The following is a 27,258-nucleotide window of genomic DNA, read 5'->3' as shown; positions in this document are numbered from 1 at the left end:
CCTTTACCAAAGTCGGATTTGGCATCGTGTCATCAATATCATCATGAAGCCGGCTAAAGCTTGATAATGAAAACATGAGAAATGTTTCTAGACAGGATTCTTTTAAACAGAAGGGTTTTTCTGGTTGTTGCTTTTATTTTTTTTAAGCAGCTAGTACTTTGTATCTTTTCTATAGCTCAAAACAGAAACACATTCAGAATCCCTTGCTAAGAAAAGTGATATGAGATGTAATTAACATACAAGAAAATCAAATACAAAAAAACCACCCTTGAACCCTTGACAGTAAGATTAAAGTAACTGGCACACTTTAAAAACATACAGTAGAGCAGACCTGCCAAATCTCACTCCTTCAGAGAACGTCTCCCTCATTTGGGATTAAGTTTCAAGGAGTTTTTAAAGTGTCTCCATGTGGGAATGAAGGGTTTTGCTGTGTGTCAATTAAGTGTTTGTGCTCCTCAGACACACAGACAGATGCAGGCTTGGGAAGTGACTTCATTTTTCCTACAAGGGGAGGAGAGGAATCCTTCCATCTAACCCCCCCCTTCCCAACTCAAGAGTCGAGCAACTTTACCACTACACCCCAGCTTCACAACACCTCCTCCCTCCCACTCTGCACTAACCCCAGGACCACTGGAGTGCAGGGAAGCACACGCACGCACACACTGGACACAAAATACCTGGACACGGAGCAGGACGACACAGCAACACCCGTACCAAAACAAACACACCTCACGTCTCCTCCTCCTCCCCCCTTCAGGGCCGGAGAGGCGCAGCCGTCGGCTCCCAGAGCAGCGGCGGCTGGGGGGGTTAAACACCGAGGCAGCAGTAATGTCGGCAGGTCACAGCTGGTGCCGCCCCTGCCAGGGTAAACCACCCGAGGTCACGAGGACCTGTCACAGGCTCCAGACGCCCACCCAGGGCAGGGCGACGCTCAAGGCCGTCGGACCCGAAAGAAAGCAGCTCCCTCCCCTTTTCTCCACCCCTTTACTGGCACCAGCGGACCCAAAAGGGAAGAGCTTCCCCCCCCCCCACCCCCGACAGCGGCGAGCTACCGCCCCCTCCCGTCCGCACACAGGGGGCAGCCCAGGCACAGCCCCGGACGGAGACCTCGAGACGTTCCCCTTCCCGTCGCTCACCAGTCGCAGAACTCTGCGTGCCTCAGCTCGGCTGCCCCGGCCAGTCCCGGCTTCGCTCCACCACCGGCGCTCCGAGAGGTGGGAGGGGGAGTGAGCAGGCGGGGAGGAGGGAGTCGCGCAGGCGCGCTGAGGCTCGAGAGGATGGCCAACATTCCGACAGCGGAGAGGGCGCGCGCGAGAGACCCAAAGCCGGAGGCCAAGCGGCGGTCAAGGGCGGCGTGAGCGCGCCCCTGGCGGCTGTTATTGCCTCCTCCTCGTGGGCACGCGCGCGAGGCGATCTACGGCCTTCAGATTGAGGGGCCCGCCGCGCGCGCCCAGTCAGTCAGCGGCGGTTCACGGTAGCCGCGCGCTCTACTCCGCGGGCTGCTCGTTAGGGAGAGTCACTGCAGGCCCGGACGTTCCAGGGTGGTGGTTAGGCATCCAAAATAACTGGCCTGGGTTGAGGTTTGCAAGGGGGGCAGCCGCACGTCTCCTGAGGAGCGGCTCTGTCAGCTCGGCCCCTTGCCCACAGGCGCCTGGGGGGCTGGCTGGCTGGCGGCGTGTGACTAATTATGCTGGTGCCTAGCTTCAGGCAATTGAAAACGCTGGCGTTCGTGGCTACCCGATGACAGGCATTCCTGCGGCCTGTCTCTGTAGCATGGCCTGGGTAAGGCCATCCACAGAGGTCAGAAAATCCTGAGTCAGCTCCCCTCCTCCCCCACCCCAACTTTCCTGTCACCCCCATTACGTGAGATGGGCATGCAAGTCATGAGGTTCTTTGAAACAAGGCTGGTGTAGTTTTCTGTCATCACCCAGAGCTTAATATCTGCTAGGGCTGAGCTCTGGCACCTCTAGACTTGGCAGTTTATAGCCCTAACATCTCTGGGCTTGCTGCATCAGGGTACGTCTATGCTACAGGATTATTCCGATTTTACATAAACCGGTTTTGTAAAACAGACTATATAAAGTCGAGTGCACGCGGCCACACAAAGCACAGTAATTTGGTGATGTGCGTCCATGTACCAAGGCCAGCATCGATTTCTGGAGCATTGCACTGTGGGTAGCTAGCCTGTAGCTATCCCATAGTTCCCGCAGTCTCCCCTGCCCGTTGGAATTCTGGGTTGCGACCCCAATGCATGATGGTGCAAAAACAGTGTCACGGGTGATTCTGGGTAAATGTCGTCACTCATTCCTTTCTCCGTGAAAGCAACAGCAGACAATCATTTCGCGCCCTTTTTCCCTGGGATTGCCCTGGCAGACGCCATAGCATGGCAACCATGGAGCCCGTTTTGCCTTTTGTAACTGTTACCGTATGTGTACAGGATGCCGCTGACAGAGGTGGTACTGCAGCACTACACAGCAGCATTCATTTGCCTTTGCAAGGTAGCAGAGACAGTTATCAGTTGATCTGTACTGCCTGCTGTGCTATTGTAAATTGGTGATGAGATGATGGTTATCAGTCATTCTGTACCGTCTACTGCTGTCATGGGTGCTCCTGGCTGACCTTCGCTGAGGTTGGCTGGGGGTGCAAAGACAAAAATGTGAATGACTCCCCAGGTCATTCCCTTCTTTATGTTGTATCAAAAAATAGAGTTAGTCCTGCCTAGAATATGGGGCAAGTGTATTAGAGAACCAGTGTACCAGAGAGCACAGCTACTCCGTGTCAGATCTGGCAGAAATGATGAGCTGTATGCCATTCTAGAGGGTGTCCCTGCAACAACCCCACCCATTGCTTCCCTCCTCCCCCAACCCTCCTGGGCTACCGTGGCAGTGTCCCCCCATTTGTGTGATGAAGTAATAAAGAATGCAGGAATAAGAAACACTGACTGTTTAGTGAGATAAAATGAGGGGGAGGCAGCCTCCAGCTACTATGATAGTCCAGGCAGGACATTAAACGGTGTGGGGGAGAGGAGCCCAGCATCCAGCTGCTATGATAGTCCAGGCAGTACAGAATCTTTTCTTTAGATATGAAAGGGGGTGGGGGCTGATAGAGCTCAGCCCCCAGTTGCTATGATGAGGATGGTTACCAACCATTCTGTACCATCTGCCAGGAATAACCAGGAGTCATTCCTATTTTTACCCAGGTGCCCCTGGCTGACCTCACCTGAGCCCAGCCAGAAGCACCCACGGGATGATGACAAGGACAGCTACCAGTCCTTCTGCACTGTACCATCTGCCACCAGTAAATTAGTACCTTTCTACTTTTGTGCTTTACTTTCTGTGACATTGCACTTTATATGTTTATGAAAATATGCTTATAAGTATAAATATAACAACTGGAATATGCTTTATGCTATGTAACATATCTTTGCAAAAGTTGTGATCTACTGAATATATTCATCCTATTTGTAGGCATGTATCATTTTTAGATCTGAAGTTATGAGTGTTGGCTCTAAGCTTGTTTTTAAAGTGTTTGCTGGAGGACACGGATAAGGGAAGTTTGGCCAACGTATTCTGAAGGGACTGTTCAAGTAATGGGGAGTACTTAACTAACAGTGAACTTTGGGAGATGCCAATCCACATCTGAGCTTTCCTGGGAACATTCAAACTAATATGTAAACAATGGCGTAGGCCTGCAAAAAGCTGAATCATTCATGGACATGTGACTTGCCCAGGTGGCTACAAACTCCATCTTGTTGCTGTGATTTTGCACAGAAGAACAAAGGGATTTCTGCCCACAAGAGAGAGAATATAAAAGGCCCTGGAAGCAGGGCCGGTGCAACCATTTAGGCGACCTAGGCGGTAGCCTAGGGCGCTGGCATTTGGGGGGCGCCATTTTCTTCGGCAGTGACTGCAGCGGCCAGATCTTCAGCCACCCCGGTCGCTGCCGGCATTTAGGTGGAGGGAGCTGGGGCAGGGGAGAGCGGGGAGGGCCACCAGCAGCAAGTAAGGTCGGGGGGCGGCATGCAGAGAAACTCCCCGCCCTAGCTCACTCCTGCCTTACCTCCTCCCCAAGCACGCTGTGGCTGCTTCACTTCTCCCGCCTCCCAGGCTTGCGGCACCAATCAGCTTAGGTGCCGCAAGCCAGTGAAACAGCCACGGTGTGCTCATGCACGGAGCAGGGGTGAGCTGGAGCGGGGGGGGGTGTGCCTCAGGGCAGAGGGTAGGGGGTGGGGAGCTGCTGTAAGGGGGGCGCCTCAGGGCGGAGGGGGGGAGCTGCCAGAAGGGGGGGGCACTTCAGGGCAGGGGAGCGAGGGGGGAGGGCGCAAGGTGGAAGTTTCGCTTAGAGCGCAAAACATCCTTGCACCAGCCCTGCCTGGAAGGCTCCATTTTTGTCTTCAGCTGGCTCAAAAGATGTCTTCTCCACCTCAAAGACATGCCTGAAAGAAACTGGAACAAAGGACAGTAACTACGGGGGTGTGAGTGATTGCTGATCCCAGATGAGAAAGGGGTCTAGTCTGTGAACGAAGCTTATTGGGACATTTCTGAGGGTAAGATTTACCTGCATTTAGTTTCCTACTGTATTAGGCTTAGACATGCATGTTTTTGTTTTATTTTGCTTGGTAATTTACTTTATTCTGCCTGTTATTACTTAAATCCTACTTTTTATATTTAATAAAATCACTTTTTACTTATTAATTAACCCAGAGCAAGTAATTAAAACCTGGGGAAGCAAACAGCTGTGCATATCTATCTATCAGTGTTATACAGGGTGAACAATTTATGAGTTTACCCTGTATAATTTTTATACAGAGTAAAATGGATGTATTTGGGGTTTGGATCTCATTGGGAGCTGGGTGTCTGGGTGCTGGAAACAGGAGTACATGCTGAGTGATTTTCAGTTAAAGCCTGCAACTTTGGGGACATGGTTCAGACCCTGGGTCTGTGTTGCCTCAGGCTTTCTTGTCTGGCTCAACAAGACAGGGTTCTGGAGACCCAAGCTGATAGGGAAAACGGGATCAGAGGTAGTTTCAGCATGGGATTTTGGGGGGTGTTTCATATTGCAGTTTTATCCATTTCAGGGCTTCATTCTTTTCTCTTTAACTTGGAGCGTTACTTATGGGTAATTCCATTAGGAATTTGATAACTTTTTTGATTTATTAGTAAGAGCTTTGAAGTTCAGCTCTCATATTAGTTTTGAAATAAAGATAAATATAATGAATTGGACTATATATCAAAATTGCCACCATTCTGCTTCTCTAGTCATAATGAGAAGGAAAAGGAGGGAAGGAGACCCTGATGAAAAGTAGTTTGATTGTTAAGTGTGTTGTTCCAACTTTGTGAATTACTCACAGCTCACTGTTTGAAAACTCCGTTCCAAAGAACTCTTGTGGGTTTAGCTCTTTCAACAGTGTTTGGCTAGTCAGGTACAAACTTTCCTGAGATGTGATTTGCAGGTTGCAAGTGGCAGTTAAAGACAGACATGTGATACCATGAACATACCTAGATACTTGTGCTAGCAGCCAACATGATTTGTGTCTGTCCAGTGGGAAAGAGAAACTCTGGTCCAGAGCTCTGCAGCAGGACTGGTATCCCACAGGACCTGCTGCTGTAACAGCGGGAGTGGATACAATGTACTTTGTTGCAGGTGGGACTGGACGTACAAAAAAAACCAGATTGCGGTTGTGATGAGTTCCCCCCGGCGCTGGGGTGCCACTTGGAACTGAGGCACTACTGAGCTTGCCTGACCCACCAGCCTGGGTTCCTTTTACACTGTAGTGTTATGCAGCCTGTCAAGCCCTTCCCCCAGGCTTCCGACTGCACTTTACCAGCACACATATTGCTAGGGACACATTCAGCTGAAGCTGGACACACAGATGCTGAGATCAGCTCTGCACGGGAAGGCTCAGCTAAGGAACTGTCCAGTTACTGAAATGCGTTCCCCCACACCGAAGTGTAAACCCAAAATTGCACCATCTTGCACTGTACAGTTCTCTCTGTACAGTATCAGATCATGAAATTTGCCCCCTCCCCCAGTGTGGAGAGGAATATATACAGCTTTTTGCCCCAAGTTATGATTTACACACACACTTGTTTTAGAACAAACAAAAGCAAGTTTATTCACTTTTAAGTGATTATAAGGGATCATAAACAGATCAAAGCAGATTACCTAGCAAATAAAGCAAACATGCAATCTAAGATTAATATACTAAAGAAATGGGTTATAAATAGCAAAATCTCACCCTAAATGTTGTTTTAGGTAGATTGCAGACATTCTTGAATGCAAACTGCACTTTGCTTGCAGATTAAAACTCTAGATATTTCTTTCACAGGGCAGACAACCCTCTAGCCTGAGCTCAGCCCTTCTCCTCTAATCCAGTCTTTTTCTTCTCAGGTGTTTCCAGCAGTCCTCTTTCTTGGGCGGGGAATCAATGAAGAATGAACCCTGATGATGTCACTCCCCTGCCTTAAATAGTCTTTCCATATGGCGGGAATTGTTTGTCTCCCAGTTTGATTCCCACCACCCAGTCAGTGGAAAAACACTAGTATTATCATAGAGTCCAGTACCAGGTGACTTGCTCACATGTCCCTGCAGCCGTAACTCAGAGACCGTTTGCAGCTAAGGCATCCTGGTGGGAGATTACCATCTTCAAAGACCTATTGTTCTCCCTAATGGCCCTTCCCAATTGGCCATCTAGACTGATTCCATTCTGTCTAGTGGGCATTCGTCAGGTGTAAACACATTTGTAAAAGATTCATAGACTAAGTTCCTGACTTCAGATACAAAAATGATACATGCATACAAATAGGATAATCATATTCAGTAAATTATAACCTTTCCAATAATAATTCACATGCCTTATCTTACATAAAATACATCATAGTTATGCCATAATCATGTCATATATAACAATCTCTATTAAGAATATGGGGGCATAGTGCCACAGCCGTAATTTGCAGGAAAACACCTTAAAACTTGTAATACTTAAATTTAGGGTGGATTTGATTTAAATCATGAATTTCTACATAAAAATGTGTTCTTCTTGGTTGTTATAACCTTGCTACATATTCTTCACAACTCAGAGATAGATATAGGTTTCTTTTTTAGATAGTACACACTATAATTTTTAATGTGATTTATTTTGAAAAACTTTTCAGATTAGTTTTACAGCTATATCGGAAAATAAATGGTTGTTCGGTTACTTCATTTACCAAAGCTAATTGAAACAGATATTTATGAAGTCACTGGAAGGTAAACTATCTCCAATTCAACAGGCTAATCATTAATATTTGGAGGATTTTCTTGCCATGCTGTATTAGGAGGAGAACATCAGCAGACAGACATTTAAATTGTTTTATTTAACTAAAGCAACACTATGTAGTCTGGATTTTTTTTCTTCAACAGAAAACATACAATAATTTAACACAACAAGCATATGAATTTTTGAGTTTAGTTAAACATTCAAGTTTTTTTAAAATCAGGTTTGTTTTTGTTAATTGTTTTTAAGTAAAATAGTTAAATGAAATATTTAAAAAAAAAAAAAAAACAAATTGAATCAACTGTGTCAGCCAGGTCAACATGACAAACTTGAAATACTGGTTTTTGTAGCTAACCTCAGTTATCTTCATAGAATATCAGTGTGGAAGGAACCTTAGGAGGTTCCTTAGTTCAACCCCCTGCTCAAAGCAGGCCCAATCTCCTGACACACTTTTGCCATAGGTCCCTAAGGGCAGGTCCAGACTAGAGCTTTAAATCGATTTAAACAGCTTTAAATCGATTTAAAGCTGTAACCGTCCACACTACAGAGTACAGTAAATCGATTTTAAGGGTCCCTAAAATCGATTTCTGTACTCCACCTAAACGAGCGGAGTAACCCTAAAATCGATTTTATAAAATCGATTTTATGCTAGTGTGGACGGAAACAGAAGTTAATGGCCTCTGGGAAGTATCCCATAGTGCACCAGTGGCCGCTCTGCACAGGGAAAGGAACTCTACTGCTGGCCAGGTAAACAGGAAAAGCCCCGGGAACTTTGAAATTTCAGTTCCTGTTTGCCCAGCATGGAGCTCTCAGCAGCAGAGATAACAATGCAATCTCCTGAAAATAGGAAAAGAGCTACAGCATGGAACACACAGGAGTTACAGGATCTGATAGCTGTATGGGGAGAAGAGCCAGTACTTTCAGAACTGCGATCCAGCAGAAGAAATGAGAAAACCTTTGAAAAGATTTCTAATGCCATGAGGCAGAGAGGACACAGTAGAGACTCGTTGCAGTGCAGAGTTAAAGTGAAGGAGCTCGGACAGGCGTATCAGAAGACCAAAGCAGCAAAAGACAGGTCAGGATCTGGCCCCAAAACATGCCGCTTCTACGAGGAGCTTAACGCAATATTGGGGAACTGCACAACGACAACCCCCCCCTTGTCTGTGGATTCAGAGGTGGGGGTAGTGATCTCTGCCACTGCTGAAGATTTAGAGGACAGCGAAGATCACGATGAGGACCAAGAGGAGGACGAAACAGCAGAGAGCACAGAGCATTCAATTCCCACTAACAGCCAGGATCTTTTCCTAACCCTTACAGAAGTACCCTGCCAGCACTCTCAAGCCAGTAGCACAGAAAATGATGCTGTGGAATTGTCCTCTGGTGAGTGCACTTTTTTTTATTAAAAGCGTAGGCTGAATGAATGCAAGCCTTTTTTAGTGAGTGATTTGCCATGAGTGCTTGCATGCAGTAGCTGGAATTAGAGTTACTGGAACAGTCTGTTAACATGTCTGGGAACATAGATGACCATTCATTCCTTTCTTCTGTGCTGAGCCAGTAAATGAAAAACCTTTCCTAAAACAATGACCCAGGTGGTGGTTGTTAGAAAGCTGTTCATTCCTACGGGGTGGTGTCCCCTAGCACTTGGCCAGCATGAATCATCCCTATTAACTGCCATGGCAGAGGGGGGATGGGGTTAGGTAGATGGCATTAAAGCTAACTCCAAAGTGCAGCACAGATGATTGTGGGAGGGAACTTGTATTTCCCTGTGCTGCACCTTTTCCATGGCTTAAGAAACCAGTGTTGTTCCTTAAAGCACTTTGCCTCACTACTGTTCATGCTACCTGATAATAGCAGGGGGTGCAGGGTACTACAAACCACTGCACGGTTCACTACCAAATAACTTACCATTGTCTCCGGACACGGTCTGTGTGCTCCCCTGACCTGCGGCTGAGCTGAAATCTCAGTCCTCAGCCACAAGCAATAAGTATTAAAAGAATCCTAAGGCGACCTTGTGGTAAAGTTACATGCTCAAGGTATGGTGAATAGCGCAGTTCACTGAGAAAGACTGTATCCATTGTTCTATGAAATGTGTCTCTTATGATTCTTCTATCACTCTTTCCACCCCCACTCCCCCACACAGCTGCACATTTCTCCAGCCTCTCCTGTCCGACGGGGAGGTCACATAAGAAGGCTAAGAAAAAAGAGGACGCGTGAGGAGATGTTCACAGAAATTATGGCAGTAACCCGTACTGAGAGAGCTCAGCAGGGGACTGGAAACAATTGGTCGCAAAGTACAGGGAGGCTGCCAGTCAACGCGAAGACAGGAGGGATGCTAAAAATGATTTCAGGTGGCAGGAAGATCAGCGCTGGCGGGCAGCAACGCTCGATCTTCTTCGTGATCAGAACGACATACTCCACGATATGCTGGAAGAGCTGCGTGGTCTCAGGTTGCCTCTGCAGCCCATGTATAACCTCCCTCAGTACTCACCCTGTCCCACACCTTCCAGAACCAGGCGTGTAAGAACGCATGGGGGAAGGCTATCTGCACCAGCCAACTACACCCCTGTGGACAGTCCAACCAGAAGGCTGTCATTACATTGAAAACCCCTTAATGTTATGTTTCTTCCCTCCTGTACTCCTCCCAAACCTCTCCCTTGGCACCATTTACTTACTTTACTCTCAGGACATGCTATGCAAAGGCAGTGTGAGGGTGGGTTGTTAAAGAAATAAAGCATGCAGCTTTGCAAAGCTTCAGGGAAGCTAGTTTGCAGCATCAGGAGTAAACACATGGGAAGGTGGGTAATACAGGGAAAATAAAGCAGTCATACCGTACCATGGTCCATGATAAATCTTGTTATTTCTTCTCTGATGCGCCTTCTTCTTACCAACCTCCCTCACTCCCTTCCCCGGAGAACCCCGAGTTATGAAATGTCATGCACAGGATTGTAACAGCAAGCATGATGATTGATTGCTGAAAGGGTCTGATTTTTAATAAAGAACTCAATTTCTTTAACAAATACCAGTAACTTTATTTTCAATAAGCAAGCAGTTAAGGAAGGGTGCAGGGAAGCTCGTTTGCAACAGCCAGAGTCAAGACATGGGGAGGCAGGTAATAACAGGGAAATAAACATACCAATCATACCGTTCCCTGGTCCATGAAGCCACTTCTGGGCTTCCTTAACTGACTTCGTCTTTCCTTCCTACATCCCTCCCTAACCCTAGCCATTTACTATTCTTCTCCCAAAAAAACCCTATTACTGTAATTCTATTTGCAGGCTTCTAAATGCAAGAGGGAGGGTGCACTGCTTACAGTGACTGTCTTTTAATAAAGAATTCAATGTTTTCCACAGACACAGACGGCTATTTTAATTACCGTAAGCAAGCAGTTGTGGAAGGGTGCAGGGAATGCAGCTTGCAGCAGCAGGACTGAATACATGGGGAGGGTGGTAATCAATGGAAAAGAAACTCAGCATTCAAACTGTACCCTGGCCCATGAGGAAGCTACTTTTCAGGGCTTCTCTGATGCGCACAGCATCCTGGTGTGATCTTCTAATTGCCCTGGTGTCTGGCTGCGCATAATCAGCGGCCAGGTAGTTTGCCTCAGCCTCCCACCCTGCTATAAAGGTCTCCCCCTTACTCTCACAGAGATTGTGGAGCACACAACAAGCAGCAATGACAAAGGGGATATTGGTTTGGCTAAGATCTGAGCGAGTAAGAAGCGTTCGCCATCTTCCCTTCAATCTGCCAAATGCCCATTCTACCACCATTCTGCACTTGCTCAGCCTGTAATTAAACAACTCCTGAGCACTGTCAAGGCTGCCTGTGTATGGCTTCATTAGCCAGGGCATCAAGGGGTAGGCTGGGTCCCCAAGGATAACTATAGGCATTTCAACATCTCCAACTGTTATTCTCTGGTCAGGGAAGTAGGTGCCTTGCTGCAGCCGTTTAAACAGTGTAGTGCTTCTGAAGACACGTGCGTCATGAACCCTTCCTGGCCATCCCACGTGGATGTTGGTGAAACGTCCCTTGTGATCCACCAGGGCTTGCAGCACCATTGAAAAGTACCCCTTGCGGTTTATGTACTGGGCGCCCTGGTGCTCCGGTGCCAAGATAGGGATATGGGTTCCATCTATGGCCCCCCCACAGTTAGGGAATCCCATTGTAGCAAAGCCATCCACAATGGCCTGCACGTTTCCCAGAGTCACAACCTTTCGAAGCAGCAGCTTAATGATTGCTTTGGATACTTCCAGCACAGCAGCCCCCACAGTAGATTTTCCCACTCCAAATTGATTACCGACTGACCGGTAGCTGTCTGGCGTTGCAAGCTTCCAGATGGCTATTGCCACTCGCTTTTCCACTGTGAGGGCTGGTCTCATCCTGGTATTATGCCGTTTCAGGACAGGAGAAAGCGAGTCACAAAGTTCAAAGAAAGTGCTCTTACGCATGCGAAAGTTCCGCAGCCACTGCGAATCGTCCCACACCTGCAGGACTATGCGGTCCCACCAGTCAGTGCTTGTTTCCCGTGCCCAAAAGTGGCGCGGAACGGGTAGAACCTCCCCCAAAACCGTCAGGAGCTCCAAAGTGCAGGGGCCCGGGCTGTCGGAAATCTCGTTCTCCAAGTCCTCATCACTGTCGTCCCCGCAGTCAAGCATTCTCTCTTGCATTTCTGACTCATGGTTCAGCATGGATAGCATGAGAATGCGTGAACTATTTACAGCATTCGCGATCAAGGATAAGAGCACTCCTGGATCCATGCTTGCTGCAAAATGGCGTTTTCTCACTGCAGCCAGTAAAAACCGCGCGAAGTGACTGTGTTCCGCTGACAGGAAGGGAGGGGGTGAGGCTGTACCCAGAACCACCCACGACGGGGATTTTGGCCCCATCGTGCACTGGGGTAGTAACCCATAATTCCAAAGGCCAGGGACCCGTGCAGGAACTGTGGGATAGGTACCCAGAGTGCAACGCTCAGGGAAAAGATGGACGCCAGGGAACATGGACGCTCAACATCGATGTAAGTAGCCCTAGTGTGGACGCGCAAAATCGATTTTATAAAGCCTGCTTTATAAAATCAATTTTACCCTGTAGTGTGGACGTGGGCTTAATGACCCTTTCAAGAATTGATCTCACAACCCTGGGTTTAGTAGGCAAATACTCAAACCACTGCACTATCCCTCCTTTCACGTTCATTATCCTATTTGTTCATAATCTAGAAAGAAAAACAAGCTTTCCTCCTTTTTTCAGGTCCCAAACCATCTCTCAATTTGGAATGAATTAGTCCTAAGGAAGAAAATATTATTTTCTACACCAACAGAAGAAGCCACTGTTGTTAAAAGCAAGATTCACATCAACAGTCTCTGAATCCAAGTGCCTAAGTGACTTCCACCAGTTCACTGGTGTGACTTTCTTTAAAACATCACCAGCAAACCTATTTCTTGAATGGTTCACCCTTATCTCTGAAGTTTATTATAGTTGGCATTATGGAGGGATGATTGCTGGATGTCCATGTCTTAGCCGACTCCTCTTCTTCAGCAGTTAAGGTTCAACTCAGGTACCAAGTATTGAGAATATTTGCAAGAAAATGAGCTGGAGATAGTGCTTGCCTCATTTGTTTTTTTAATGCTTATAATTTAACTCTGTCGTTGCATATTGCTCTTTTTGAGATCTCACTCAGTTCCTTCCAAATTTCAACAGCGTCAGCAATAAAAGAGCTATTTCCCTGCATTTTGTTCAAGGCTACAGATATAGGTTTTAGGGTACTCAGCATGTGTTCAACATTTCTCTTAAGCCCAATGTTGAGTACTTTGGCTGTGACAGTGCCATCTATTTTTTCACGATATTGTTCATAAACGGTCATCATATTAGGCAGTTCTTCATATAGTATTCAAAACAGTCCACTACTGAGTTCCATCACACATCTTGTGGGAGAGTTAGATTGGTTCCTCCCACTTTTTTCAGAGCAGCTGCTGCAAAGTGGTTGTTAGGGAAGTATTCTGAAATTTCAACAAGATTAGCCTTTATTTCTGGAACACTAAAGTTTTTAGCTAGGAGGTGCATGAAAGGAGCACCACAGCCATATGTTATTAGTTTGGGACTCTCTTCTAAATAATTTCTTCTCATCTTGGACAGGTTTGTAGCATTGTCTATGACTAAGCTGCATACTAGACATTTGAATTGTTTCCCCCAGTTTGTTATAGCTTTTACTGCTACTTGTAAGTAATCTGCAGTGTGTGCATTTCCTGATGTATCAGTTGTTTCTGTAAGGAAGACATTCCCTTCTCCTGTTGTCACACAAGGACATACAACAGAATCACTGTGGACATTGCTCCACCCATAAAGACTCAGGTCAGCAATTTTACTCTCAGATTTTTTGCATGCTACTCAATTTCTCTTTCATACACTTTATCCAGCAATTTGATTGTGACGTCTGCTCTGATGGATGGACTGTATCCTGGTCTTAATGACTGAATCATGTTAATGAAGTGTGGGCTTTCAATCATACGGAAAGGAGAGTTTGCTGCATAACCAAACCAGGGAATTTTTTCATCAATTACCTCTTTTTGTAATCTGCTGGTTCTTATCAGAAATGTATCTATGGTTGTTTCTGGATGATAGAGATTTTTTTTTTCTTTTTGCTACAGGTGATATGCTGTGGCTATGTGACATACATGATGTGACTGAAACACTACCCTTGGCAGATAACTCTGAAACTATAGAAAATGATGGTGATCTTGAAGGTGGATAGTCTTCTGAATCCTATATGTTGAGGATTGATACTCCTAAACAAAATAAGCCAATGCAATTATTTAATTATTACCATTGCATTCACTGACACTCAGTACTACTTTAAAGGTGAAATTATAAAAGAAATGTCTGCCTATTTCAGCTATTTTTTTTTCACAACTGCATCTAAAATGATAGTACAATAAAACAACAACTATATTTCTCGCTCAACATGAGAATTCAAGAATAGTCCAGAAGGAAGACAGGCAGTCATTAAGAAAGAAGTATGAAATAAAAGGTTAACCAACTTGAAGATCCTGCATGTTCAGACATGTTCCTTTCATCATCTTCAACGTGGCTTCCTCCTGAGAAGGAACACTTCTCATGATGCTGTTTCATTCGGGCGACCAGGCCTTGCATTTCTTTGCTGCACTTTTTGCATTTTGCACGCATGCCTGTCTTACCCACAGGTAGAAGAACTTCATTAAAATATTCCCAAATTGGGTCTCTTTTATGGCCTGCTGCCATTATAGGCTTTCCCTTCTAGTGAGAGAATGGTATGGTAGATTTCAAATCAGTGAAGGCTAGACTCAGAAAGACCTCAAGACTTCTCGAATATGCTGCTCAAACAGTTTCGTTTTTGTTTCTACTGCCTGTCCCTCCCTTCTCACATTTATCTCCAGACTTCTTCTTGTCTAGATCTGTTCCACCCCCAACAATCTTGTATTCATTGAACTTTTTGAAACTTTGCACTTTTAGAGAGAGGTAAGGAATTGACTCTGTGTACACAAATCTGCAGAGAGACAATAGGCTTGATGTCTGTTATTTCTCATGTCTCTATATTTATTTATTTAAAAACATTTTTTCCTGTTAACAAGCATGTTATCGCTGGAGACACAAATCCACAGTTTGAGAACTGCAAAACTAAGTATCTCTGATCGTATGTTCTAGACTGAGCACTGAGTCCCCATTGAGTAGGTAGAAAGATTAACCTAAATAATCTATACAGAAGCCCCTGGAACTCTGTAAAATTGGGTACCTAATCCATGAACTATTGGAACTTATTTACAAAACTTTTCTTAAACATTTCTTTACTATATTGTCTCATATTACAATCCCTATTCCATGATGATATATCTTTGAGCTATAATGTATCTTAATTAAAACTATCTTTGGGTAAGTTTTTTCCTCAAAAAGCATTTTATCATAAAAATCCGATTTAAATTAAAAAAATGGATTTTTTTATTTTGTTCAAAAAATCGTTGATTTGTATCCACCCTGCTTAAATTTAAGTGAGAGATAAAACGAGATTTGATGTCTATTGTAACAGGAGTTAAAGTATGTTTTACATGATTTAAATAAGATTTGTTCTATTCTTTTCATGGTAAGAATTGTGCGTGAATTGTGTTTTAAACCAAACTTTGTTGTTGTTTTTTGTTTTGGGGGTTTTTTTGGAGGGGGGGCATGGGAAAATATGTCTCTCTGGTGGGATCTAAGTTTTTTGTGGGTGGGAGTGGGATAAAAATACAAGAAACAATGTGGGAGTGAGTGAGAGTGAATATTGCAGGGCTGGACAGGAGCAAGATTAAAAACATAGTCCCATGCAGGGCTCTGCTCTGGTCTTTCTCTTTGGTTAAATAGGGCACTTCTCTTAGCCATTAGTTTCTCTCTCTGAGAAGAATTCCCTTCTATTTTTAAGCCTCTCATCACAAAATGAAATCAGCATTAAAGCACCAGTTCGTGATACTGCTCTGTCAACACTTTGACTATAGTTGATTATATTGCCTTTCAATATAGGGATAGCTCAGTGGTTTGTGCATTGGCCTGCTAAATGCAAGGTTGTGAGTTCAATCCTTGAGGGGACCTGTCATAAACAGATGGTTAAGGGTTAATGTCCCTTTTTACCTGTAAAGGGTTAAAAAGATCAGTAAACCTGGCTGACACCTGACCAGAGGACCAGTAGGGGGACAAGATACTTTCAAATCTTGGTGGAGGGAAGTCTTTGTTTGTGCTTTTTGTGTTGTTCGCTCTCAGGACTGAGAGGGGATGGGACATCATTCCAGGTTCTCCAAATCTTTCTGAATCAGTCTTTCATGTTTCAAGATTGTAAGTAATAGCCAGGCAAGGTGGATTAGTCTTATGTTTGTTTTCTTAACTTGTAAATGTGTCTTTTTGCTGGAAGGATGTTTACCTCTGTTTGCTGTAACTTTGAATCTAAGGCTGAGGGGGGGTCCCTCTAGTCTATATGAATCTGAGTACCCTGTAAGCATTTTTCATCCTGATTTTACAAAGATAGCTTTTAATTAAAGAAAGAAAAGGTAAAATTTTTCTTTTTAAGAACCTGATTGATTTTTCCTTGTTTTAAAATCCAAGGGATTGAGTCTGAACTCACCAGGGATTGGTGGGGGAAAAGGAGGGGGATGGTTAATTCCTCTTTCTTTTAAGATCCAAGGAGTTTGGATCTATGTAAGCCTCTCAAGACAACCCAGAGAGGGGAAAGTCTGGGGGGGAAAGGAGGGGGATGGTTAATTTCTCCTTGTTTTAAGACCCAAGGGGTTTGGGTCTTGGGTTCCGCAGGGAAGGTTTTCGGGGAAACAGAAAGTGTGCCAGACACTACATTCTGGCTGGTGGCAGCGTTACCAGATCTAAGCTAGGAATTAAGATTAGAAGGGTCCAGGCAGGTCCCCCACATTCGTACTCTAAAGTTCAAAGTAGGGGAAAAAACCTTGACAGGGCCATTTAGGGAACTGAGTTTTGAAAAAACAAAACAAACAAACAAAAAAAACGAAAACCATCTGGGAATTTGCCTTGCTTTGAGCAGGGGGTTGTACTAGATGATCTCCTGAGGTCCCTTCCAACCCTGATATTCTATGATTGTATACCACTATCTGTGTGTAGATAATACAAAATTATCCTATCATGTATATGTTATAAAGATGTTATCAGCATGACTTTTGAATGGTTGCTTTCATCACAAGATAAATGTTAGTTATACAGATAATCCCAGTGTGAGTCAGTAGACTTTAATACCACACCATCATGTAGTCTGTATATTCTATATATATTACAGAACTACTTTAGGGATGTTTCTGAGTTCTAAAACTTCCTATTAGGACTATTTCTTGTATGTTTTGGGCTGTAAATCCCAGGTGTGTTAATTTCTGCAAGTCCAAATGTGTAGGGCTTGGGAGAAAAAAAAACCTTTAAATATAAAACACCTCCAAAATGATCTAAAATATTGTGTTTCTAGACCTAAATATGTCACTGATTTAGCTGGGTATCTTGGTCCCTTCCCTGTCAAGCAGCAGTTGCCAGGCTTCAAAGGCTCTCTACAAAGGCACAGAAGGTAGTTGCCATTGCATGAAGCTCAACACAGGAAAGAGAGCCCTCTGTGTTATAGCCATTTGGGCCCTACTCAACAGCTGAATCAGCTGAGTATCTGCTTCTAGGCTAACAAGCCACTGAACTTCAAAGTACCCTCACAGAGGCTTTTCCTCTGCAAAATGGAGAGCAAGCAAGAGGGGGAGAGTGGCAAACAATTCTGAAGAAAGTAGCCCTCAGAGTGATTGTAATTCTCTCTCTTGTGGGCAGAAATCCCTTTGTTCTTCTGTGCAAAATCACAGCAACAAGATGGAGTTTGTAGCCACCTGGGCAAGTCACATGTCCATGAATGATTCAGCTTTTTGCAGGCAGACACCATTGTTTACATGTTAGTTTGAATGTTCCCAGGAAAGCTCAGATGTGGATTGGCGTCTCCCAAAGTCCATTGCTAGTTAAGTACTCCCAATTACACTATGTTGACCAAATCTGCCTTATGCGTTTCCTACAGCAAACACTTTAAATACAAGCTTAGAGCCAACACTCATAACTTCAGATCTAAAAATGATACATGCCTACAAATAGGATGAATATATTCAGTAGATCATAACCTTTGCAAAGATATGTTACATGGCATATCAAGCATAAAACATATTCCAGTTATGTTATATTTACACTCATAAGCATATTTCTATAGAAGCATTATGGGGTGCTATGTAACAGCATATATTTTCTGTTTTTGCTTGGTTTTGTTGTGTAACATCTAGCTTCCAACAGTGGTGACAGTGATTATGCTACCCATTAGGGGTAGATTGTGGTTTTTTGTGTTTTAGGGTTATGCTAACCCTTTAGGGGGTAGATTTCTGCATTCACAGAACTTTCATTGAGCCTGGTCACTCTGGTGAGTTTTGGGAGCACAAGAAATGCGGGATCAAGGATTAATAATCTTAATTTCTGCATTTTTACGCTTAAATGGTATGGTTGTAATCCTGAAAAAATGAGCGAATGAATAAATTTGAAATACACCTCTACCCTGATATAACGCCACCCGATGTAACACAACTTCGGATATAATGCAGTAAAGCAGAGCTCCGGGTGGGGGAAGGGATGCGCACTCCGGCGGATCAAATCAAGTTCGATATAACGTGGTTTCACCTATAACGTAGTAAGATTTTTTGGCTCCCAAGGACAGTGTTATATCGAGGTATAGGTGTATCTCTTTTAATGTTTGGAAAGTTGATACATTTGGTTTGTTTATTTCTTGGTGGCTTTTGTTTTGATTTATGGGTACTTAAAATAAACCTTTCATTTTGTTTAAGCACTTAATACAAAAGGAGAATTGGGGAAGAGGCCTTTGATGTGTGGGAATTAAACTATTTGTTGTTTGTTGTCTTTTACAGAAGCTGTGCGCAGCAATGAAAACATTGACAAGAGGAGCAGCTGTCTTGGAGAAACAGTGATAAGCAACTGTATAAATAGCTTACTGATGTGACATTTTAAAATTCTGCTTCTAAAATTGATGCTGTCTTGTTAATGAGCTGAAAGACAAATGGAGAAACTAGTGAGGAAGGGGTAAGTCACACAACCAGCTCCTTATTTCTTGCATCCGATAGATATGCTGACACATGCTACCTGTAAGTCACTAGAATAACAAAACCATTGGGGCCAAATAGTCTAGAGACTTTTAGGACTTGTATATGCAGGAAGGCTTTTTCGGTATAATCTAAGGGCATGGCTACATTCGCAAGTTAGAGCACATTAAAGCAGCCCCGGGCACCCTAACTCATGACCCTTCCACTCTGGCAAGACAGTTAGAGTGCCTGGACTCTGCAGCTGGAGCGCTCCTGGTAGTCCACCTCCACGAGAAGCATAACGCTTGCTGCACCTCGGCTGAAACACCCCAGCGTCAGTGTGAACGAGGTGTTGCATTACTGTGCTTTGATCAGCCTCCGGAAATGTCCCATAATCCCCTAAAGTCAAGTGGCTGCTTTTGTCATTGTTTGGAATCGGCTGCAGGAATGTGGATATGCCCTTTCAAAGCTCCATTTCTGACAGCCAGAATTCTTATTTGCTCCGGGACAAAGCAACCATTATTGTGGAATGTTGCTTGAGGGGTGTGGCCATGCCAGGGCGCTTGAATCTGACACTGTGGACACACTACAGCACTGTCCCTACTGCGCTTTCCGAGGCTGGTTTAACTCACTGTGCTCTACATCTGCAAGTGTAACCATGCCCTAAGGTTTGGATTTAAACTGATATAACCTTGTCAAGGCTGATTTTCCACTCTGGCACTTCGAGCGCAGAAGGTGGGGGCCCGCAAGAATTTTAAAAAGTAATACTGTCCACTCCAGGCTTGTATTAAACTCCCAAGGTTACAGCTTTTCTCTGACCATGGATTGGTAGATGCTGCCACCACCCAAGCGCAGCATCCATTTGAGAGCCCAGGACGGTGCACTTAGGAATTCCTTCCTGTGGAATACTCTCAAGCCCTTTTACCCCTGACTCTGGGGAAGAGCTGAGAAAGAAAAAAGGGGAAATTAGCTTTTGTCACCAGCTAATTAAACATGTGCACAAACCTCTTAGGACACACAAATCCAATTCTGTTCTTAAAAAAGAGAGAGAAAATACACCTGAGAACTCAGGCTAAACAACTACAAGGATTAAGCACCAGGAATAGTTTTCTTGAGGTCCAGCTTAAAGGTTATAAGCAAAACAAAAGCACCTGGGTTTAGCACAGAGGAATTCACACGCCATAAAGAAATAAATTAAATAAACCTAATCATGTCTTCCTAGACATTTCCTGATCTGCTTACATATCTTGGGTTTTAAATGAGTAGTCTTTAGGTATGATACTGATGATTTTTCTTACCTGGCCCAAACTTCTTACAGCATAGCTCTGCCCTGTCCCCTCTCTCTGGGAGTACAACTACAGACAGACAAAAGGGAAATTGGCTTTTTTGGCCAGGGGTCCACTCACTTCCTTTTACCTATGCATAGCACTGAGACTTTTTAACCCTTTACAGGTAGAGCAATTAGAGAACAGCTATTAAGAGGGCTTTTATAGCTACTGGCTGGCTAGGTGTCCATAAAAGGGAGCTACCCCACCTGCTTCATTTATCACAAACCCTGTTATAACTCTTCCATGTACACAAGCCTTTGGGCAGAACTGGAGTGTATATGAGAACAGAATGGCTGCCCTTGTTTCACGTGCTTATCAGTGGCCAAAATTCTGGCTGAAAATGGTGACAATGCATTCCCCCACTTTGAACTTTAGCGTTCAAAAGTGGGGACCTGCATGGACACTTCTAAGCTTAACTTCTAGCTTAGATCTGATAGCGCCGCCACCAGCCAAAATATAGTGTCTGGCACATTTTCTGTTTCCCCGAAAACCTTCCCTGCGGAACCCAAGACCCAATCCCCTTGGGTCTTAAAACAAGGAGAAATAAACCATCCTCCCTCCTTTCCCCCTCCCAGACTTTTCCCTCCCTGGGTATCCTGAGAGACTACACCGATCCAAACTCCTTGGATCTTAAAACAAAGAGGAATTAACCTCCCCCCCCCTTTCCCCCACCAATTCCTGGTGAGTTCAGACCCAGTCCCCTTGGGTCTTAAACAAGGGGGAAAAAAATCAATCAGGTTCTTAAAAAAGAAAGCTTTTAATTAAAGAAAGAAAAAAGTAAAAATTATCTCTGTAAAATTAGGATGGAAAAATGTTTACAGTGTATTCAGCTGATATAGATTAGAGGGACTTCCTCCCCCTGAGCCTGAGATTAAAAGTTACAGCAAACAGAGTAAAACTCCTTCCAGCAAAATACACATTCACAAGTTAAGAAAACAAACATAAGACTAATCCGCCTTTTCTAGCTAGTACTTACTATTTTGAACATGAGAGACTGTTTCAGAAAGATTGGAGGAAGACCTGGTTGCACGTCTGGCCCCTCTTAGCCCCAAGAGCGAACAACGAACAAAACAAACAGCACAAACAAAGACTTCCCTCCACAGAGATTAGAAAATATCTTGTCCCCCGATTGGTCCGCTGGTCAGGTGTCAGCCAGGTTTACTGAGCTTCTTAACCCTTTACAGGTAAAAGAGACATTAACCCTTAACTGTCTGTTTATGACACAAGCCTTTGGGCAGAACTGAAGTGTATATGAGAACAGAATGGCTGCCCTTGTTTCATGTGCTTATCACTGGCCAAAATTCTGGCGGAAAATGGTGACAATGCATTTGTGTGTAATAGGAAGATAATGGAATAGGGAGTGTGATGAGAGTTTCATTGGAAGAAGAGGAGAGAATCACATACCAGGAAGGAAAGCAATAGAAGAGGGTCGCATTCATCCCGTGACGCATTCTTCATCTAAAAAATGTAAGTCTGGTACTGCACTTCAGGCAAGCTTACGCTGGGAGAATAATGACTGTATCAAGTTGTTGTTTACAGTGCTAGTCCTTCAAATGGTTCATTACATCCATGTAGCAACACTGGCTTTGTGAAGAAACCAAAATGGTCTTACCCACACAGCTGGTCTTATGTGTGTGATAATACTAGTGTATTTGGGGACACCTGAAGCACCTGTACCCTACTGTGTAGTACTACAGCTCTGGGCTAGTGTTTTTTTAGATAATTGCCAAAATGGCTACTGACCTACTGCAGTATTCTGAGAGCAGAGGATTATTTGGAAATTTTGTACAACTATCCTAGAATATTCCAGGCCTGGTCAGCATCTCCACATTCTGGAGTGCAATCTAGACTAGTGAGGGGTTGTGTTAGCACTGAGGGTCTCCTGTGTTAAGCAGTTCTGACTCTGCATTTCTGATTCCAGTAGCCTGCTTGTTACACCTTAGCCATTCTCTGGTTTCACGTGGCAAGTGACCCCGCTATCTCCCAGTCCTGAATTTTCCCAAAAACATGTGTTCTGCAATGCCCAGCCCTCTACTAGCCCATTCAAAGTTATATTAACATTTGTTTATTCCTTTAAAGATACAATACCCAGCAGCTTGCCACACTCACTTTAAATCAAAGACAGCACTGGGTTTAGATTAAAAGTAAGTTTATTAGCAAAAGTAGATAGCATTTGAAGTGAGTTAGAGTATAAAGGATAGAGCTAAAACTGGTTACAAACAAATAAAAATTAAATACACTTTCTAGATGCTAAGACTTAAAAAAAAAAACCCCTACAAGGTAGTTTCCTTCCAGAAAGATGGCTGACCATATCTCTAGTTAGCATCTTCCACAAAAGTACAAATAACTCAGTTCCTTTTTCTCCCTAAGTAAAATCTCACTTGGGGTTCTCTGCCTTTCTTGCTACAGTCCAGTGAACCTTAGGAATTGAATCTTTTGAAGGTTACCCGCAAAGTAATGTTAATTCAAACTGTGAGGAAGTTGACATGGAGTCTCCTGGTGAAGGAATTTTCATGCTGTTCCCTCCCCCGCCGCTGGTGTTTGCAAAACTGCAAGTTGATCAGTTTCCTGCAACCTCCTCCTGCTGCTATTGATGGTCCTTGTAGTGAGGTGGCCTGGCTCCCAGCCACCCCAGAGAGGGACGAGCCCCTCCGGATGCCAAAGTCGGTGGAGCCACTGGAGCCTGCGCCCGCCCCCCAGAGGTCAAGGCGCAGGACAGGAAGTATAAAAGCCCAACCCCTGGGCCCAGAAGTGGCCTGGCTGCTAGAGAGGCTGGATGCTAGTGCCCTAGCTCCTACTGGGGAGACTCCTGCTGCCTGTGACCGCCCCGAGGACTGGCCATACCGGTTGAGGCTAGATGCTGACCAGACGCCGGAGAAGCTAGTAAGCGTACCGGTGAGAAGGGACCCAGAGGAGCTGCCCAGCTTACCGCTCGTGGAGTACCCCGAGGCGCCCATGGTGCTTGATGCCATGGAGGACGCCAACCAGACGCAGGCACTGCTAGAGGGGGAGGTTGGAAGTAGCCCCGGGGGCAGCCGACTCTATTCTGGCTGTGGCACACCCAGAGCTGATGTCAATGTGTTGCGGCCAGGATCCCCACTGACACAGCAGCAGATCGCCTGCTGCTGTCAGGGCCCCGGGCTGGGATGCAGTGGAGTGGGCGGGCCTGCGTCCCCCCTGCCACCCAACTCACAGGTGGCAGTCTCCCCCTTGCCCCAATGCTCAGGACCAGGAGCCTGGGCTTTGCTCTTGAACTGTTTGTTTGCTGCTCCGCCCTGACCCAGGGCCTGGGCTTAGTACTGAACTCTCTGCTCAGCTCCTGCTGGAGGGCCTGAGCCCTTGACTGTTTCCTGCCCCACTAGGCTAATTTGCAGACTCACCAGACTTGTGTAGTGAGGCAACCTGGCTCTCAGCCACCCGAGAGAGGGGAGACCCCAACAGCACACGTCTACAGTCCTGTTCACTGTCTATGTAATTTGCATTCACATTGTCTCTTAACGTACCTTGGAAAGTACTTCCAAGAAACCACTTTCCTTTGTCTAAGATGGAGTAACTTTAGCCTTGCCTGAGAGATGCAGATTGATAACATAATTCCGAATATGTTTATAATTTTGAATTTGTCCTCTGTACAAACACCACGCAGTAATATTAATGATCAATATGAAATTAGTTTTCTATTGATATCTTACATGACACCTTCTAGATACAGGTTATGACATTAGTGAGTTGAAGTACTGGTCAGACCAGCTGGAACTCACTATCAGATACCAATGAGCCTCTTACCCTCTTGCAGTAGGATGCTGTTCGGGTCACAGCAGTCTCACATTAATGTCTTCCTTACTGCTTCATTAGCATTAGCCTCACCAAAGCGGAGTGCTATTTTTGGACCAAGCTCCTGTGCCAGGCCAAAATAATTTCCAGTGTCAATGGCTCTCTTTTCAGATGTTCCCTTTTTTTCTGACTTAATCCCTCGAGCAGACCACCAGCCTGGGCCCTCAGCCCCACTAATGAAATATATCCATAAACGAGGAAGACACATGATCTCTGTGCAGAGCTTGACCTGACATTACAGCAAGAGTCCACTCAGGTATATATGTATTTCTATTAGATAAAAAATGCAGATACAATTAGTGTCCATTTTAGCACTGAGCTAGAATTGTTTAATTGGTATATTATATCAATTTATTATGCACCCGTGAGTATGGGAAAAAATCCCAAATTTAATCTGAGGGGTTGGAATTAAGCCATTTAAGTTCCTTTAACTATTTATACTGTGGACCACATCTCCAGTCTCATTTGCAGCGATGCAGCCTACCTTCCTATCCATTCGGAACAGTGTGCAACATCCCTTAATTGCAATCTTCCCACTCCTTTCTGCTCTGTTCCTTTCTTTCTTCCTATGTACATGTTTGCTGGTACCCCATCTTTTGGACGCTAAGGTTCAGAGTGGGGGTTTATACCATGACAGCAACCTTCACTTCTGTGCTGCCTTCAGAGCTGAGCATCTGGAGAACAGTGGCTATTGGCCAGGCACTCAGCTCTAAAGGCAGCGTCCCACCAGCAGCAGTGTAGAAGTAAGAGTGGCAATACCATACCATGCCACCCTTACTTCTGTGCTGCTGCTTTCAGAGCTGGATGGCTGGAGAGTGGCAGCTGCTGACTGAGGGCCCAGCTCTGCAGGAAGCAGCACAGAAGTAAGGGTGGCAGTACCATACCATGCCATCCTTACTTCTGCGCCGCTGCTGGTGGGACACTGCCTTCAGAGCTAGATTCCTGGCCAGCATCCACTGCTCTCTAGCTGCCCAGCTCTGAAGGCAGCACCATTGCCAGCAGCAGCACACATAGGCGCAAACTTCCCCTTTGCCCGGTGGGTGCTTGATTCTGCCCCTAGTCCCGCCCCTGCACTGTCTCTTCCTGCCCTTGCATCGCCCTCACCAACCCACATTCCACCCCTTTCCCCAAAGTTCCCACGCCACCTTTTCCCTCCCTAGCCCTGCCTCCTTCCTGCCCCCATTCCACACCCTTCCCACAAGGCCCTGCCTGCCCTGCCTCTTCTCTGCCTCCTCCTCTGAGTGCGCCACATCCCTGCTCCTCCCCCTCCCTCCCAGAAAGTCCTAGGTGCCGTCAAACAGCTGTTAGGCAGCAGGAAGCACTGGGAGGGAGGGGGAAGAGCAGCGAACTGGGGGAAGGAGAGAAGGAGGCAAGAAGGGGGGCAGCTTGGCTGCCGGTGGGTGTGGAGCACCAGCTATTTTTTCCCATGGGTGCTCCAGCCCCAGAGCACCCACTGAGTCAGCACCTATGGCAGCACAGAAGTAAGGGTAGCAATACCGCAACCCCGTCTGCAATAACCTTGCAACCCCCCCACCCCATGACTCCTTTTTGAGTCAGGACCCCTACAGTTACAACATGGTGAAATTTCAGATTTAAATAGCTGGAATCATTCAATTTATGATTTTAAAAATAGCCTATGACTGTAAAATTGACCAAAATGGACCGTGAATTTGGTAGGGCCCTATCGATGAGGAGGTGCCTGGAGAGCCCCTGGTCAAGCAGTTCTGTTGGCCGGAGAGACTTTTCTGTGAGGATAAGTTTCAGGTGGAGATGTCTATCTCACCTGGCTCTGGCTTTTAGATTGTGGCAGTGAGTGCATTTTTGTGGTATGTGCGACTCACCTAGGCAGTGGACACAGAGTGAATGCCCATCTCAAATAGGTATAGTGTCTCTACATGAGTTGCATCTCTTAAAGCCTGGCAAACCAGACGTTGCAGTCCGTTGCTAAGGTAACTTCTAATGAAAAACTAAAGGGTTGGTGGGTGAGTGGGACAAAAAAGGGTAAACTGTCTAACTACTAACTGAAACAACTATTTCTAAATAATGCTAACTATTTCTAATTATTTTTCTAGCTTAATCATCGACACCACTATAGAACATAAGAACGGCCATACCGCGTCTATCTAGTATCTGTCTACTGACAGTGGCCAATGCCAGGTGCCCGAGAGGGAGTGAACTTAACAGGCAATGATCAAATGAGCTCTCTTCTGCCATCCATCTCCATCCTCTGACAAACAGAGGCTAGGGACACTATTCCTTAACCATCCTGGCTAATAGCCATTTATGGACTTAACCACCATGAATTTATCCAGTTCTCTTTTAATCGCTGTTATAGTCCTAGCCCTCACAACCTCCTCAGGCAAGGAGTTCCACAAGTTGACTGTGCGCTGCATGAAGAACTTCCTTTTATTTGTTTTAAACCTGTTGCCTATTAATTTTATTTGGTGACCACTAGTTCTTATATTGTGGGAATAAGTAAATAACTTTTCCTTATCCACTTTCTCCACATCACTCATGATTTTATATACCTCTATCATTTCCCCCCTTAGTCTCCTCTTTTCTAAACTGAAGAGTCTTAGCCTCTTTCATCTTTCCTCATATGGGACCCTCTCCAAACCCCTAATCATGTTAGTTGCCCTTTTCTGAACCTTTTCTAGTGCCAGTATATCTTTTTTGAGGTGATGAGACCACATCTGTACACAGTATTTGAGATGTGGGTGTACCATGGATTTATATAAGGGCAATAATATATTCTGAGTCTTATTTCTATCCCCTTTTTAATGATTCCTAAAATCCAGTTTGCTTTTTTGACCGCCTCTGCACACTGTGTGGACATCTTCAGAGAACTATCGACGATGACTCCAAGATCTTTTTCCTGACCTGTTGTAGCTAAATTATCCCCCATCATATTGTATGTATAGTTGGGGTTATTTTTTCCCAGTGTGCATTACTTTACATTTATCCACATTAAATTTCATTTGCCATTTTGTTGCCCAATAACTTAGTTTTGAGAGATCTTTTTGAAGTTGTTCACAGTCTGCTTTGATCTTAACTATCTTGAGCAGTTTAGTATCATATGAAAACTTCGCCACCTCACTTTTTACCCCTTTCTCCAGATCATTTATGAATAAATTGAATAGGATTGGTCCTAGGACTGACCCTTGGGGAACACCACTAGTTACCCCTCTCCATTCTGAGAATTTACCATTAATTCCTACCCTTTGTTCCCTGTCTT

General features: G+C 44.9%; 1 long non-coding RNA gene across 1 annotated transcript; it reads left to right on the top strand.

Moving 5' to 3' along the window:
* The first annotated feature begins 1,131 nt into the window (after nt 1–1,131).
* Nucleotides 1,132–24,274, top strand: LOC115655917. Its single transcript, XR_004001537.1, has 4 exons — nt 1,132–1,214; nt 18,694–18,865; nt 21,534–21,659; nt 24,135–24,274. It is a non-coding gene; the product is annotated as an uncharacterized LOC115655917 (long non-coding RNA).
* Nucleotides 24,275–27,258: the final 2,984 nt, after the last annotated feature.

This window comes from Gopherus evgoodei, chromosome 8, assembly GCF_007399415.2.
Source record: "Gopherus evgoodei ecotype Sinaloan lineage chromosome 8, rGopEvg1_v1.p, whole genome shotgun sequence".
In the NCBI taxonomy this organism is placed as follows: Eukaryota; Metazoa; Chordata; order Testudines; family Testudinidae; genus Gopherus; species Gopherus evgoodei.
The sequence above is the reverse complement of the archived record's forward strand: the minus strand, read 5'-3'. Positions and strand labels throughout refer to the sequence as shown.